We start from the raw sequence: 16501 nt of genomic DNA, 5'->3' as shown, positions 1-16501 counted from the left end.
GCTGAGCAGGAGCAGAGCAGTTTTGCATAATTACATTTGTGTAAAGAACTGGTTTTTCTTTTGTTATAAATATATTTTATCTGAATTCTCTTGAATTGGCTTGACCAAGTTCTTGTAAAACTTTTCTTATTGAAGCTTACAACTACCAGTGATTGAAAGGAGGCCCTTCACAGTGAATTCATCTCTTGGCCATCTGTCCTACTGGTGGCCCAAATATCTGTAGTAAAAGATTAGTTTTTAAAATTTGTGTTTAAACTCTTTCTTATTTTGCAGACTGATTCTTCTCTAAGGTACAAGAAAAACTCTGCAACCATGTTAACTGGCCCTAGAAGTTTCCACATTTTACCCTGAACGTCTGCTCTGTTGTCAATGAGAATAAGGCTGTGGACCACACTTGCAGCACAGGCGTCTGAGAATCCTTCCAAGCCAGCCTCACCATGGTGCAGTGTGAAGTAGTCTGACCCCAGAGTACTCCCCAAAGCCTGAAGGTAAGATCAGTTTGTTTTCTTGTGTTTGAAAAAGTGCTTGACTGTTCCAACTAGGTTGATAAAGTTCTCCTGAGATACCTCTTTTTTTGCTAAAGCATTTGTCCACAACTTGGAACTTTTAATCACACAATGAAAAACTTCAGCTTTTCCAGTCCATGCAGTAAAATCCCCAATTCATATTGGGTGGTGGATGAAGATACAGACCACGGTTGCATGCCATTGCGGTTTTCTGAGGAAGTAACTCTCTAGAAAGCTTCGGGCTTCTTGGCATTCTGAGTTGGAAAACAGAGGAATTGATAAGAAATTAGTAAAATGAAAGGAGAGTCATTAATGAGAGTTCAGGTGAGGATATTCATACTGGGACACAGGAGGGGATGTTAGAATCTGTCTTCCAAAGCTTCAATAGGACAATTGCCCTTTCCCACTTTCTTTCTTATACCATGGAGTCTGGTAGTTTTTATTTGACCCTTAATTTATTAACATACTAGCCAAGTATTTATTGTGTGTTTTTCCATTTTTCTATGAAGTATTACAGATGCATCAACCAACAAAGTTCCAATTGACATTATGTGGTGAGCGTGGGTGGGATCAGAAAAGCGTGTAAAGCTCTGTGTGACACCATGGGAGTAAATATTTCAGAAATTCCAACCTGGTCTCTGAGATTGGAGGAGAAATATTTCAGATGAGTAATCCAGGTATACGTAGAAGCTTCTAGACAGAGGAAACAGCATATGTAAAGATCCTGAGGTATGAGAGAGAAAGTTTAGTTTATTTAGGGATCTGAAAGATGCCTAGGTACCTGGAGAAATAAGGGGCAGAAGCTGTGGAGATGAGGGAGAGTCTTGTAGGCCATAGGTTTTCACGTCCTAAGTATATTGGGATCCCACCAGAGACCTTTAACCAGTAGTAAGGGAGGATATGTTGGGATGTGCATTTTGGAAATGTGGTTTTGGTTTCTGCATGGAAAAATGGATTAGAGTCTGGGTGTTCCATAAAGTGACCAGTAATGATCTCAACTAAAGTGGTGGAAGTAGGGGTGCAGAGAAAAGCACTGGGAAGCAATACTGATGGGGTGTAGGCCTCAGAGGAGAGAGAAGATGGCTCTCAAATTCTGGACTGGGTAGCTGCATGGATGGCTGGTGGAAGGCTGGAGAAACATAGAGATCTGGTGGAAAGATGATGAACTGTGTTTTTTAAAAATCAATTAGTTTGAAAGACAAAGTTACACAAACATTGAGATGCAGAAAGAGAAAGAGTGAAAGAGAGATGAATTTTTCATTACTGATATATTCACAACGTGGTAGCAATGGCTGGGGTTGGGCCAGGGCAAAACTGGGAATTTGGAACTGTGTCTCCCAGGTAGTTGTAGGGGTTCTACTGCTTCGATCATCCTCTGCTGGTTTCCCAAGTATGTTAGCAGGGAACTGAATCAGAGGCATAGTAGCTGGTATATAAGCCACTGCCACTGTTGGAGACTAGGATTATAGAAGGATGCTTAAGGTACTGTGCCATAGTGCTATCCATCAAGTTTTGTTTCTTTGGTAACTTGACTCTGAAGTTCCTGTGAGAAATCTAAGAGGGGGGAAGAAGACAAACAAAGACAGCATGTGTATGTATTGGCTTTGGAACTCAAGAGAAATGAGGTACTTAAAAATGTTCATGGAAAAGGGGGATTAAAGATTGATTTTATTTTTGTGCAAAAAATTGAAATTCATGCATATTTTCCAAATACGCAGTTTCATGAGTTGTTTTTAAGTACCCTCGCACATGGTGGGTGATCAGTATGTTCAGTTACTTTCCAGCAGCGGCAGGTACTCTGCTGTCCCAGATATCCCCTGCTGATTAAAAATAGCATGCTCCAGAGTACAGGTATGACTCAGTGTTTCTTTGTGGTTTTGGAATTCTTGAGACAGCTAACTTATAAAGAGAAAAGGGCTTATTTAGATCACAGTTTTGGAAGCTTAAAGCCCAAGTTTGTATAGCCTCCTTGGTGTGACCTCGGGTGAGGGTGACAGGTGATGACACATGATGACAGTTGCTGCAGGAGCAAGGAGTCACCTCTCTAAGCAGAATAAAGGAGGGGATGGGCAGAGCCAGCCTTGGTCTCCTTACCACAACCCTCTCGTGAGAACTAACAAAGAAGTCACATGAGAAGTATTGTATGCCAGTGATGACCCAGAGACCTTCTCCTAGGTCCCGATCCCCAACACCACCATCCTGCAGATTCACACAAGAATACTGTGTACCCTAATGAGCCATGGACCTTCAACCAGGCCCTGACCTCCAACACCACCACCCTGATGATCCAGGGACCTTCCCCTAGGCCCCGCCTCCCAGGCTTTTGGCCTAAGTTGACAAATCATACAAATCACAGTGGCATTACAGGTGTCATTTGTCCTGCTCCTTCAAAAAAATCACTTCACATATATATGCTTTCTGGTAGGATTCTTCTGTAGGAAATGTGAAACTGAACTGCTCCTCTTGATAAACGCCTTTTAAAAGATTCGGTCATTTGTTTTTGTTATATTTCAAACAGAAGAGAGAGAGAGAGATGAGATATATCTCCAATTTCCTTGTTCATTTCTCAAATGCCTGAAACAGACTGACCTGGGCTAGATCAAAACCCAGAGTCAGGGCCTCCTACACAGATGGCAGGAACCCAGTTACCTGCGCCATCATCTCTTGCCTCCTAGGAATGTATTGATTAGTAGGAAGATGGATTGGAAGCAGAGTGGCCAGGACTTAAGCCAGACATTCTGAGATGAGATACGGGTAGCATGAGCAGTGTCTTCTTTTTTAAAAAATTTATTTATTTCATGATACAGTTCCATAGGCTCTGGCATTTCCCCTCACCCACTCTTTACTTCCTCTCCCTCTACTGATTTCCTCTGTATTGTAAAAATAGCATAGCCCTTCAAAAACAGTTGTAAGTTCATCATACCATTATTTAAGTGTATCCTGACATTGTAGGTATAGACAATGGCAGAAAGTCCAGCATCCTATTGTCAAGATATGTTTAACAGTTTCATTGGCAATCCATCTTTGATTTAGAAGTAGAGATGCACACTGCATTGTATCTTCCCATCTCGATATGCTAGTCTCTATTATATAGCTCCTCTGGATGAATATATGTATATGCATGTATTTGCATGGTTACCTATATATTTATTGATCTTGTATTTTGCCTAAATGTTGCCTAATATCAAATTATGTAATTTTTTTGCACTTTTGTGCTTGGCTTATTTCACTGAGAATAATGGTCTCTAATTGGGACTATTTTGTTGCATATGGTAGAATTTCATTCTTTTTAGTGGCTGAGTAGTATTCCATAGAGCAGAAGTACCACAGTTTCTTCATTTACTCCTCTTTTGCTGGGCATCTGGTTTGCTCCCATATCTTTGCAATGGTGGATTGTACAGCTTTAAATATAGCATTATCCTTTACTTTCTCATATGCAGGTTTCATTACTTTTGGATATAGTCCCAGAAGTGGGATAGTCAGGTCATATGGTAAATCAGTTTTCAGTTCTCTTAGCACTCTCCATAATGACTTCCATAGTGGTTGTACTAGCTTACACTCCCACCAACAGTGGAACCACAATTCTTCCATCACAAGCAGTGTCTTTTTTTTTTTAAAGATTTATTTCATTTTTATTACAAAGTCAGATATACTGAGAGGAGGAGAGATAGAGAGGAAGTGGAGCTGCCGGGATTAGAACCAGTGGCCATATGGGATCAAGGCGAGGACCTTAGCCACTAGGCCACGCTGCCGAGCCCACAAGCACTGTCTTAATCATTGTGCCAAGTACTTGCCCTGGTGTATACATTTAAAATAATGTGCATCTGTATCTATTTATAAAAATTATGTATCTTATATCTCTTCATAAAAATTGCCTTATAAAGCTTTATGTAGTAGTTTTTTTCTGTTTCTTGTGGTGTATAGATTTGTCCTTCTTAATAAATTATAAGCTTCCTGAGAACACAGAGTGTACAGTAATCCCCACTCATCTTTGTGGGATAGGACATCTAAAAGTGTGGTTAGTTCCTAACTATATACTATGCTTTTTCCTATATATGCATACCTGTGATAATGTTTAATGTATAAATTAGGTATAGTAAGAGATGAGCAACTCTAATAATAAAATAGAACAGTTATAATAATACCCAAGGACTCTTACAAAAGTTTATAGAGCAGGGATCCAAGATCAATGAGGAGTGGCACTGATCTTGACTGTAGGAAGATGTCAGAGAAACAAACAAAAAGACACATTCCCCAGGGGCTGATCAAGAAAAACTTTCAGTGGAGAAGTGATGGACCTGAACAGAGGCTGTGGTACAGGGAGGAGACCAGACGGGCACTCTGTTTTATTGCTTGTGCTGCAAGCTGCCTCTGCATCTAGACAACTGGCTGCCCACTGGGTAATGCCATCTTCCTAAGTCCAGGCAAGGAGAAATTTGCAGAGCATCTTGCCTGCAGCACCTTGCTGTGGATTGTTCTGACTGAGAGAGAATTCCAGGTCCCCCACTGCTTTCAAGTCCAACTTGCAGAGCTGATTGGAGTCTGAACAACTACTTTGCTCCAAAAAGGGAAGTCATATCGCCTCTCCTTCTCCTCCCCTATCGCAAAGTGCCAGACTAAGTCGGCTTAGCAGAGCTGTGGCTGAAATCTCTTCTGACGCAGCAGACAGCAAGTAGTAGTGCTGTTGCCAGAAGTGACAAGGGCAAGAGTCATAGCAGTCTGCAGAGGAGAGAACAGATTCTCTGTCCTGCAGCAGTCAGAGTTCTGGGGATGACCCTGAGAGCCATGCTCCCTCATTCTGCACTGTCCAGGGAGGTATCCCTGCATGTGTAGCGTCTAGAATCAGCAGCAGTGCTGCTGTCTCTGGATCCAACCTGAGGAGGGCCCTTCTGTGTCACCTGGTTCACACAGCTTGGAGTCTAGGTCTAAGCCTCAGCATCACTCTTGTGCACTGTCTGAAAACTAGAGGCAGTTTCATCTGTGCCCTTCAGGGCTGGGACTGTCAGCTTTGCTATTAAAATCTTTGGAGGAACTCACACTTAACCTTTGATATTTGGATTGGTCTATCTGTGTTGCTCTGCTTCAGGCAGGTGGCTGCAACAGTCCCCAATACCTGATTCCCACCCTGGGGAACTCTGGTAATGGCCCCATTGTTTGCTGCAACATGAGACTCTAACATACTAATTTCCTGAAACCTACCTGAATCTACCATGGGAAACCTAGGGAAGAACTGCCTGCATTCCGTGTCTCCAGATCAGTATCAGTCAGTGCCATATCTCCTGTACAGCTTGTAGTCACCGTGCATGACTAAAGCAAAGTTCAGTTTACATTCACCAGTCCTGAAACTAGGGCTTTGGGTGCTGCAAGCCCCAGCGCCAGTCATACTCTCCCAGCAAGACTTGGGAAAGTTCTCACCTGCTTCGCACAGTCCTTAAGTCACAGCTATGGGTGTCACATGCCTAATATTACTTAGGCTTGCCCAGGGAACAAAGAATAGTCTCTTTTGTGTCTCTCAGCACATGAGGGCAAGGCCCAGACATGTACTACTGGTATCACTGAACACACAACTCCCTGGGTTTGAAGATACATAGACAGCACATACTGTTATCGAAGTCATACTTCTACCCCAAGAAAATACTTCAACCTTGACCACTGTGTCCCTGAAAGAGGCACTGACTAAGGCAGAGATCACTCAGTGGTGATACATTAAATTTACCTAGAACTAACGCCATACCCTGCTTTCCATCTAAACAATAGACTCTTTTCCAGAAAAACCTACTCCATAAAGAATGAGAGAAAATTACATTACATGTGCAGATGTCAGTGCAGTGACATAGGAACCACAACATAACAAGAAAACATGACACCTCCAATAGAATAAAATATTTATCAGAAGTAGACCCTGATCAGAAGGAAATCTATGCAGTGCCAGAAATAGAATTTTAAATAATGACTGCAGTGAAACTCAACGCAATGCAAGGGCATACAGACAGTTTTAAAAAATGTTGAAAACAGTAATAAATATGATTGAAAAGTTCTCTGTGTCTCTCTCTTTTTTTATTGGAAAGGCAGAGTTACAGATAGAAGGAGAGATGTAGAGAAAGGTCTTCCATCTGCTGGTTCACTCTACAAGTGGCCACAATGGCTGGAGCTGAGCCAATTCAAAGCCAGGAGCCGTGAGCTTCCTCTGGATCTCCCACTCGGGTCCCCATGGTCCCAAAGCCTTGGGTTCTCGTTGACTGCTTTCCCAGGGTACAAGTGGGGAGCTGGATAGGAAGTGGAACAGCACAGAATCCTGGTGAATGCAGGGTGAGGACCCCACCCACTAGGTTATTGTGGAGGGACCTGAAAAGTTCTCTTATGAGGTACAATCACTGGGAAGAACCAAACAGATCTTACAGCTAAAAACTTCAATTAATGAAGTAAGTAATTCAATTGAAAGTTTCATTAGCAGAATAGACCAAGTGGCGGAAAGAATTTATTTTTTATTTCTAATTTTGTTTACATAGTTGAGAAAGACATATGCCCTTGTAGGCCATTGATTAGAGTTAGGGAGGGTTGAGATATGGGGGAAGGTGGGTGAAACAAGTGCTTCTCCTGTATCTACAGGTGAGGGTGGGGCACTCCTTGCTGCTAACCTAGGGCTGGGGGATAGTCATTTGATATCCTCTTAGAGACCTTGGTGTAGAGAAGAATATTCTGAGGGTGTTGCTTGAGTGGTTTTTATAGTTCTGAGATGTGACTTTTGTTGCTCCAGAATTAAGAAAATCTTTCCAAGGTGTGTTGGTTGACAAAATCCACCTTAGTACATCCACACAAGCTACAAAGCATGGCCAAGAGAGTGGTCCAATCTATTCTGCTTTCTACCCTCTGATGAGGCCCTTGAAATCCTCTGCTGGTCTGTGAACTGGCTGTCATGCCCTGTGTGCATCTGGGCAAGCTGTCCACTGCACAGGCAGCAGTAGCTGAGGAAGCCTAATTCTGATAATTGCACTCTAAGGTCGGACCATATATCCTGCGTTTTTTATTGTGGCCAGAGTTTGAATTCCGCAGTCTAGTTAAGGAGTGTCCCAAGAAACCTTGCCTGGTATGATCCGTACCCAACTCTTGGTATGCACCAGCTAGTGTGGGGTCTGTTCCTGCATCACTGCATCAATGCCTCACCACATCACCTGCATCACTGTGCACATAGTAGTGAATGCATTTGCCTAGTCGGTTCTGCTCCAACCCTGACGCACGCAAATCAACCAGTGCCATGGCCTAGCCCAACACAATTTGTCACAAATCTAGCCCTTACACATGCTAGCAGGTACTGCAGCCTAGTAGGGGTGAACCCCAACATCCCACATCAGGCCTTCCCATAGCCCCACATGTGTGGCAGTCTAGTCTATCCACATCCATTCCAGCTCTCATAATACCCATGTATGCTTCACCTGGGCTCATTCTGACCTACTTGCATACCCAGAGCACACATATGCCCGAGAGTGCTGCCGTCTTGCCAGCCTGGCCTGCCTCTCACACTCACTAGTGAGAACTGCAGCTCAGTAAAGGAGTACCCACAGTTTCCCTCCAGCCCATTCCTAGCCCCAAACCTTCACTGTCAGAGGGTGTTGTAGTTCAGTACCCAGTCCTCACACTTGCCAACAGATATTGCAGCAAAGTCTGTCTGGCTCACATTTACTCTGACTCCTTTCTAAAATGTATTTTTATTGGAAACACAGATTTACAGAAAGGTGAGACAGGGAGAAAGAGTTTTCATCCACTGGTTTACTCCCCAAGTAGCTGCTATGGCCAGAGCTGAGCCAATCTGAAGCCAGAGCTAGGATCTTCTTCTTGGTCTCCCACATGTGTGCAGTTTCCCAAGTCTTTTGGCCATCCTATACAGCTTTCCAAGGTAAAAAGCACGGAGGGTTGTAAGGGAAATGGAGCAGTCACCCCTCGACCACGTTTTCATGTAGTCTGGCAGGTGCTGCAACCTAGTGCAGCTCATTCTATACCTATTCTGGCTACTGTGAGCGCTAGAAGGTGCTGGGGCCCAGCCCAATTTGGCCCAAGCCTGGACTGAGGCCCCATGAATGCTGAGGATTGCTGTAGCCATATTGAGCCCAATCGGCCTCAAGTCTCAGCTCTTGTGCTCACCTGTGAGAACCTTAGCACAGTAGGGGAGACACTTTAATTCTTCTTCCAGGCCTGCTTCCAGCCTGGATATTGCATGTGTTTGTGGTATTCTGACCATCCTGGCATAGCCTGCCCTCAGTCTAGGCTCCCGCTGGTATATGCTGCAACCTGGCCTAGCCTGGCCTGCCCCCATTCCCAAATTGCACTGGTGGGTGTTGTGGTCTAACTATGCCCCCATCTTTGGCTCTCATGTGAAGTGGTGGGTGAAGTAACCTACCCTGGTATGGTCAAACCCTGATGGCTTCTGTGTGTGCTAGTGGCTGCTAAGGCTTGGCCCTGCTCAGCATGGCCTGCCACCTGAACCATTCCATATACATGCTATCTAGTAGTGCAGCCCACAGGACCAGCTTCGCGTGGCCCACCCCAACCATGGCTCCTGTGCTCTCCAGAAGGAGCTGTGGGCTAGTAGGGCAGTTGCCCAAATTACCCTACCAGGCCTGTTCCCAGACTGGGATCTCATGTGTGCCAGTAGGTGCTAGGTCCCTAACCAGCATAGTCCACCCCCAGGCCCAGCTTTTGCATGGGCTGCTGAGTGTTGTGGCCTGGCCTGCCCCTAGGCTCTATTCTCTGGTGTGGCAGCCTGGACCAGCTTGGCCTGCTGTCTGTCACCACTGTTCCTGTGAGTGTTAACTAAGTTCTGAGGCCATGCCTAGCTCAACCCGTCACCACTCCCCAGCTCTCACGCAAACCTTGGGATACTACAGACCCACAATAGTGAGCCCTCTAATCCGCTACAGAATCTGCCACTAGACTGATTCTCTCACGTACCAGTTGGTGTCATGGCCCAGGCTTTTGTGACCCAACTGCTGCCCTGACACTCATTGGTGGTTACTGTGGCCTAGCCCTGCCAGGCAAGTCCCCTAGCTCTGCTTTTCATGTGTGCTGGCAGGTAGCTAGTGATGCCACCAAGTGCAGCCCAGGTCTCCCACATGGGTGGATGCATTGATCTGATCCAGACATGTCCTCTGGTTTCCCCTCTCTAAACCACCCAGTCCCACTCCCTTATTTACCTGCGAGTGCAGTGGCTTGTTCCATGGAAGCCCTCAGAAGTCATACATACCTGTTGTGGATTGCCTTGGTGGATCCCACTCCCACACATCCCTCAGCCCTCTTCCCTGAGCAGTCCACATCTTTCCTGCCAGTGCAGGCCCAGAGGGTGTCTTCCAGCAGGGTCTGCTGGCCCTCTTTCTCTCTGTCCTTTTAATTATTTTTTTATGATACAGTTCCGTCGGCTCAGGGATTTCCTCTTCTACCCTGCCTGTTCCTCCTCCTCCTCACTGTATTCCCCCCTCCGTTTTTTTTTTTTTTTTTTTTTACAATAATATAGTCCTTCAGCAATACTCACTAGTCCATCATTCTGCTATTTAAATGTATAATGGCATTGTAGATCGAGACAGTTGCAGAAAGTCCAGCATCCTATGTCAACATATTTAATAGTTTCATTGCGTCCCATATATCTTTTTTTTAAATTAGGCAACCATACTGGCACACTGGTATAGTTAACAGAAATTTGGCATTAACCAGGCCTAGAATGCCTACCAGCTACTGACCACTTTTCTCCAAGCAGTATAACACTTGCCCAGGCAGTTGCCTACAGCTGAAATGGCTGGGGTGTGTGTGTGTGTGTGTGTGTGTGTGAGAGAGAGAGAGAGAGAGAGAGAATTTCTGATCTAGACGACAGGTTTTTCAAATAATAGAGAAGAATTTAAAGGAAATGAAGAAATTCTACATGAAATATGAGGCATCATGTATTGACCAAATACGTGTATTATAGGTGTTCCCAAAGGAAAAGAGAAGAAAATAGAACTACTAAGTGAAATAAAATTGAAGACTATCCAAGGCGATGAGAACCTACTAAATGAAATGTTAGTCAGAACCTTCCCAGGTCTTGAAAGAGGTGTGGGCATCCAGATAAAGAAAACTCAAAGGATCCCACACAAACTGAGTCAAAAAAGATCTTCTCCAAGGGGTATTTTAGTCAAATTGTCACAAGTTAAGGACAAGGAAAGAATCTTAAAGAGGGTAAGAAATAAACCAGAAGATCCATATAAAGGAAAGCCAATTAGATTACATAATCTTTGCAGAGAAACCCCACTGTCTAGAACAAGTTTTAAAAGGTTTTAAAAGAAAGGATTGGCATGATAGCTCAGTTGGCTAATCCTCTGCCTGTGACACCTCATAGGACAGTGATTCATGTCCCAGCTGCTCCACTTCCCATCCAGCTCCCTGTTTGTGGCCTGGGAAAGCAGTTGAGGACGGCCCAAAGCCTTGGGACCCTGCACCTTCGTGGGAGATCCAAAAGGAGCTTCTGGTTCCTGGCTCCTGGCTTTAGATCCTCTTGAATCTGACCATTACGTGAATTAGTAGATGGAAGATCTTTCTCTCTGTCTCCCCTTCTCTCTATAAATTCTGCCTTCCCAATAAAAACAAATAAATCTTTTAAAAAAGATAATTTCCAACTAAGAATATTATACCTACCAAAGCTTTAAATAAAAAAAATAGTAAAAACAGATAAAGGACATTTGTACACACACACACACACACACACACACACATATATATATATATATTCATCAGAAAATAAAACGATCATAAATGTATATGTATCCATATAAGACCACCCACTATAAGTACAAATACACCTAAAGCGAAAGATAGGCTCTAACATAGTACTGTTAAGATGTATGTGAACACCCCACTATCTTCTAGATCATCCAGACAAAATCAATGAAGATATGATGGAGTTAAACCATACTGTTGGGCATGTGAGCCTAACAGACATTTATGGAACATTCCACCCAGTGGCTCCAGATTGCAGTTTTGTCTCATTAGTACAACGTTTTCTAGGATAGACCATATATTAGGCCAAAAATCAATTCTCAGTAAATTTAAAAGGCTAGAATACTATGTAACTTCTCAGACTACAAAGGAGTGAAGGTGGAAATCAGCAGCAGGGAGAACAATGGAACATTTACAAGTACATGGAAGTTAAGCAACATGCTACTGAGTTGTTGAAGAAATTAAAAGGAAAGCAAAAGCTTTCTTGAAAGAAGTGGAAATAAAAACACAACATATCAAAACCCATGGAAAGCAGCAAAAGTAGCATGAAGAGGGAATTTTATAGCATTAAATATTTAATTTAGAAAAATAGAAGTGTCTCAAATAAATGATCTAATAATGCATCTCTAAGACTTAAAAAAATAAAAAGAAACCAAGCATAAAATTATCAGGATTGAGAAATAATAAGGATCAGAGCAGAAAAATGATTTTGAAATAAAGCATATGAAAGGTCAATAAAACAAAAATCTGGTTTTGAGTAAATGAAATAGACGAGCCTTTAGCTAGGCTGGTAAGGAAAAAAAATGACAAAATACTCAAATAAAATTAGAGATGAAAAAAGAGGCATCACAGTTGACACCATTGAAAAAACAAAGGATCGTAAGAAACAATATGAAAACCTGCATGCTGTGGGGCCAGTGTGGTATTGTAGTAAGCTCATTCTCCTGCTGTGATGCTGATATCCCATATGGGTGCTGATTTGTGTCCTGGGTGCTCCACTTCTGACCCAGCTCCCTGCTTATGATCTGGGAAAGCAGCAGAGGATGACTCAAGTACTTGGGCCCCTGCACTCATGTAGGAGACCCAGAAGAAGATCCTGGCTCCTGGCTTCTGATTGCCTCAGCTCCAGCTGTTTTGGCCATTTGGGGAGTGAGCCAGCACATGGAAGATCTCTCTCTCAGCATCTCTATGTAAATCTACCTTTTGAATAATAATAAAAAAAAAACCCACATTTTTTAAAGGAAAACCTGTATGCTAACAAACTGGAAAATTTTGAAAAAAAATGAATAGATTCCTGGATACATAGAACCTGTCAGGATGAAACCAAGAAATACAGAGAAAATCTACACAGACCCATAATCAGCAATGAGAGGCAGTAATTAAGTTTTCCATTAAGCAGAAGTCCAGAAGCTGATGTATTTAGTACTGAGAGCTACAAAGAATTTAAAGAGGAATAAATTCCAGTATTTTTTAGACTATTCCGAAACTTTGAACTGAAGCAATGTCAAAATCATTTTACAAGGCCAACATCATTGATAGCAAAACCAAACATCCAGAAATAAAACTACCGACCGATATCCTTGATGAATATAAAGCTGTTGTTGAGCTCTAAGAATTCTAAACACCTATGAATATAAATCAGTTTGCCAAGGAAATTCAGACATGATTTACATCCAATATATTAAAAAGCACACATGTGGTACATGTGTATGCATACACACATATGCACATGCACACACACAAAAAGACAGATTCCAGACATGATACAGTAGGTACATGGGCAGAATTTTGTTTTGTGGGCTGAAGACTTTGCAAAGGCTTAGGCTGAAAGAATGCAATTGTGCAGCGGCAATGAACTGATTTTTGTAACCTCTCCAAACTCACATATTGAAATTCCAAACTCCCATGTGATGGGGTAAGTTAAGTGGGAGTTTTGTAGAGATTTGGTCATGAGGGTGGAGCCCTCATGGACAAGATGTGGTTGTACTCATATTGCAACTGTAATTTGATGTCTCTGATTCACATGTTATCCCAGAGTTTTGAAGTATATAGTAGTTCATATATTTTTAAGATGATGTAAAGAGTTCCAATAGAATTAATTTGATTTTACTAAATTGTTAGTTGATTATTTGTTAGGATAATTATCAGATTTCCTTGAAGAAGAACATGACAGTGAAAGTTTTTGGTTTTTTTCTGAACGTTTTTTATTTATATAAAGCAAATAGATCTCCAGTATTTCGCAATACAGATTTAGGAGCATAATGATACTTGCCACCATACCCTTCCTCTTACCTATGTTCACCCTTGAATGAAAGTCTTTAAAGAATATTTTATTTTTAATTTTTATATAATAACTGCTAGTAATAACAAAGGTAGTATTAATGAGTCTGTGTCTTGAGATTTTTTTCAGGTTTTTACAAAACCCTCAACCATAAAAATCCTTCTTTTTTTTTCTTCCTTATACTGGGAAAGTGCTTCTCATCTTTCATGAACTAGCTTAAATACGAAGCTTTTCTTTCTGGGTTGTACAAGACCAATAACTCTCTTCTATGGACTCATGTAGGCCATTGTTTGATCACAAATCATCTAAAGGTGGCTCAACTGAAAATGTACTTCCCTGGAGCACCCTGTGCTCTCCCTGGCCACGTTGGGTCAGTCCTTTTGTTAAATGCTCTGGTGGTAGCTCTAGAGTCATCTTTCACTGTATGTGTTATAATTCTGGTTAAGTGGCTGGTGATGGTCTCATTATATTTCCTCCTTGAAATATGCTCATGGATGAACCATTTCACAAGTGTTCATGCTTTCTGCCAGGGACAACACACCTATTCAGTGCCCAGGGAACAATTGTTTACTAAATGAGAAAATTGGATGAGGACCCGGTACAGTAGCCTAGTAGCTGAAGTCCTTGCCTTGCATCTGCCAGGATCCCATATGGACCCCAGTTCTAAACCCAACAGCCTTGCTTCCCATCCAGCTCTCTGCTGGGAAAGCAGTAAAGGACGGCCAAAGGCCTTGGGACCCTGTACCTGTGTGGGAGGCCCAGAAGAAGCTCCTGGCTCCTGGCTTCTGATTGCCTCAGTTTCAGCCATTGTGGCCATTTGGGGAGTGAACCAGCAGATGGAAGACCTTTTTCTTTGTCTCTCTGTGTAAATCTGATTTTCCAAGAATTTTTTTTAAAAGAATGAACATTTAGGATCTAAAAATACTTTCTTATAGAGGTCTCTAAAGAGGACTAAATGGTGAAGAAGTTGTTATCTATCTACAGAGAATTGTTTTCATAATCTAGACTAGCTTTCAAGCCAACACCCATTCAAGGATTATTACAAGTTAGGAGCTGTGTTAACCTTTTGACATGCTTTGTCTTCTTTAAAGATTGTATAGATCTGATGAGAAAGGTAAAACTGAAACTTCAATGCTTTTAGAACGAAGTCTCCCAGAGGCTAGAAAACCTGCTTTTGGTTGTAAGAGAAAAGAGATTTATTTATTTTGAAAAATTTACAGAGAGAAGGAGAGAGAGAGAGAAAGAGAAAGAAATAAAGAGAACGAACGAACAAGGAAAGAGAGAGAGAATGAGAATCTTACAGCTGCTGGCTCATTTTCAAATGGCCACAATGGCCACAATGACCATAGCTGAGCTAATCAGAAGCTAAGAGCCATTAACTTCTTCTGGGTCTCCTTTGTGGGTACAGGGGCCCAAGGATTGAACCATCCTCCACCGCTTTTACAGGCCATTAGGAGGGAGCTGGAAGGGAAGTGCAGCAGGGAAGACTTAGACTGGTATCCATATTGGATGCTAGTGCTAGCAGGTGGAGGATTAGCCTGTTGAGCCAACCCTTTTCATGACTGTTGTACTTTAGTTGAGCTGTCACCATAAATGACCATTAATGAACACTTATTTGTTATACTTCTAGAGGCTGAATATCTGAGATCAGGGGTTAGCATGGCTATATTCTGGGAGGGCCTTCTTCTAGGGTTGCAGGTGGCTACTTTCTTGTTGCATCTTCACATGGTAGAGACCAGGAGAGCTTCCTGGGGTCCCCTTTTCCTCAAGACTGAATCATGACACCAAGATTCTACTTAATTTATACCATCATATTGGAGTTTGGGATTTCAACAAGTGAGTGGAAAGAATATAAACAACTGTCCATTGTATCAACCATGTGCTCTCTCCTGGAATGGGCTGTCCTATGGTTTGGACATAGTTTATAGTTTTTCGCTGATGAAGTATCTTGTGCTGGAAGCTTACGCTGCTGTGGTGGTTCTGAGATGCGGTATGGAACCTTTGGGATGTGGAGCCCAGTGGGAGATCCTTTGGCTCACTGGGGCAACTGTCCATTGGAATAGAGTAAGGGGGTTCCCATGGAGACCCTGTGAGAGAGTTGTCCTGAAATGATAGAAATACTGAGCTTTAGCCCCACTCACCTATCCCTACTTGTTTATATCACCACCAGAGTCCTTCATCCTGTGCATGCTGCCGCCTGGTGTTTATACCAGGGGTTAATCTGGTAGGTCTTGGACTTTTGGCATCTGAAACGGAGAGCCACATAAACCTCTTTCCTTTATATGGTGCGTCTATTTCTGATATGCTGTAGTAGTGAAAAGTTCATTATGACATTCAATCTTAACACTGTACTGGAATTTCTTTCCCTATAATCTCGTATTTGCTGGATTTAGATATCTCTGTCTTAAGCCATGTGGAATAAGACTATTCTTTTGTTTTCATAAAGATAGTTTCAAATGGATCATAGAAGGTGAAACTAAAAGGTAAATTTTATTGGGAGTAGGCATGTGGTTCCACATGTTAAGCTACCAGTGGCAATGCCTGTATCCCATATCTGAGTGCTCATTTGAGACCATCTTCCCATCCAGCTTCCTGCTAATGCATCCTGGAAGACAGCAGGTAATGATCCATATGCTTGAGTACCTGGTATCTCTGTGGGAGATCCAGATTGAATTCTGAGTTCCTGGTTTTGGCCTAGCCCAACACTGGCTGTTGTGGGCATTTGGGAAGTGAAATAGCAGATGGAAATTTGTTGTTTCTCTCTCTTTGTCTCTCTCTATTCCTCCCTTCCTCACTCCCTTCCTCCCTACCTCTATTCTATCTCCTATTGTTCTGTGTTTTAAGAAGATGAAAAATAAAAGTAAGTAATCATTAAAAATTAATTTTGGCGCAGACAATGGGAATTCATGTGTATAAGCGTCTTCTAAATATTCATGTAGAAAAGTATGAGAGAAACTGCATGGGTTTAAAATTTTTT

The 16501-nt window shown here is 42.4% G+C and overlaps 1 long non-coding RNA gene across 1 annotated transcript in view; it reads left to right on the top strand.

Annotated features, from left to right (window-relative positions):
- LOC131482639 (uncharacterized) overlaps positions 1–16501 on the top strand; it is a 306389-nt gene that overhangs the window by 118046 nt on the left and 171842 nt on the right. Inside the window, exon 2 of the long non-coding RNA XR_009247186.1 lies at positions 274–488. This is a non-coding gene — a long non-coding RNA (uncharacterized LOC131482639). The remainder of the gene's footprint in view (positions 1–273; positions 489–16501) is intronic.

The sequence above is a fragment of the Ochotona princeps genome, chromosome 19 (assembly GCF_030435755.1).
Source record: "Ochotona princeps isolate mOchPri1 chromosome 19, mOchPri1.hap1, whole genome shotgun sequence".
Taxonomy (NCBI): domain Eukaryota; kingdom Metazoa; phylum Chordata; class Mammalia; order Lagomorpha; family Ochotonidae; genus Ochotona; species Ochotona princeps.
Note: the sequence above shows the minus strand (reverse complement) of the source record. Positions and strands in the feature narration are given on the sequence as shown.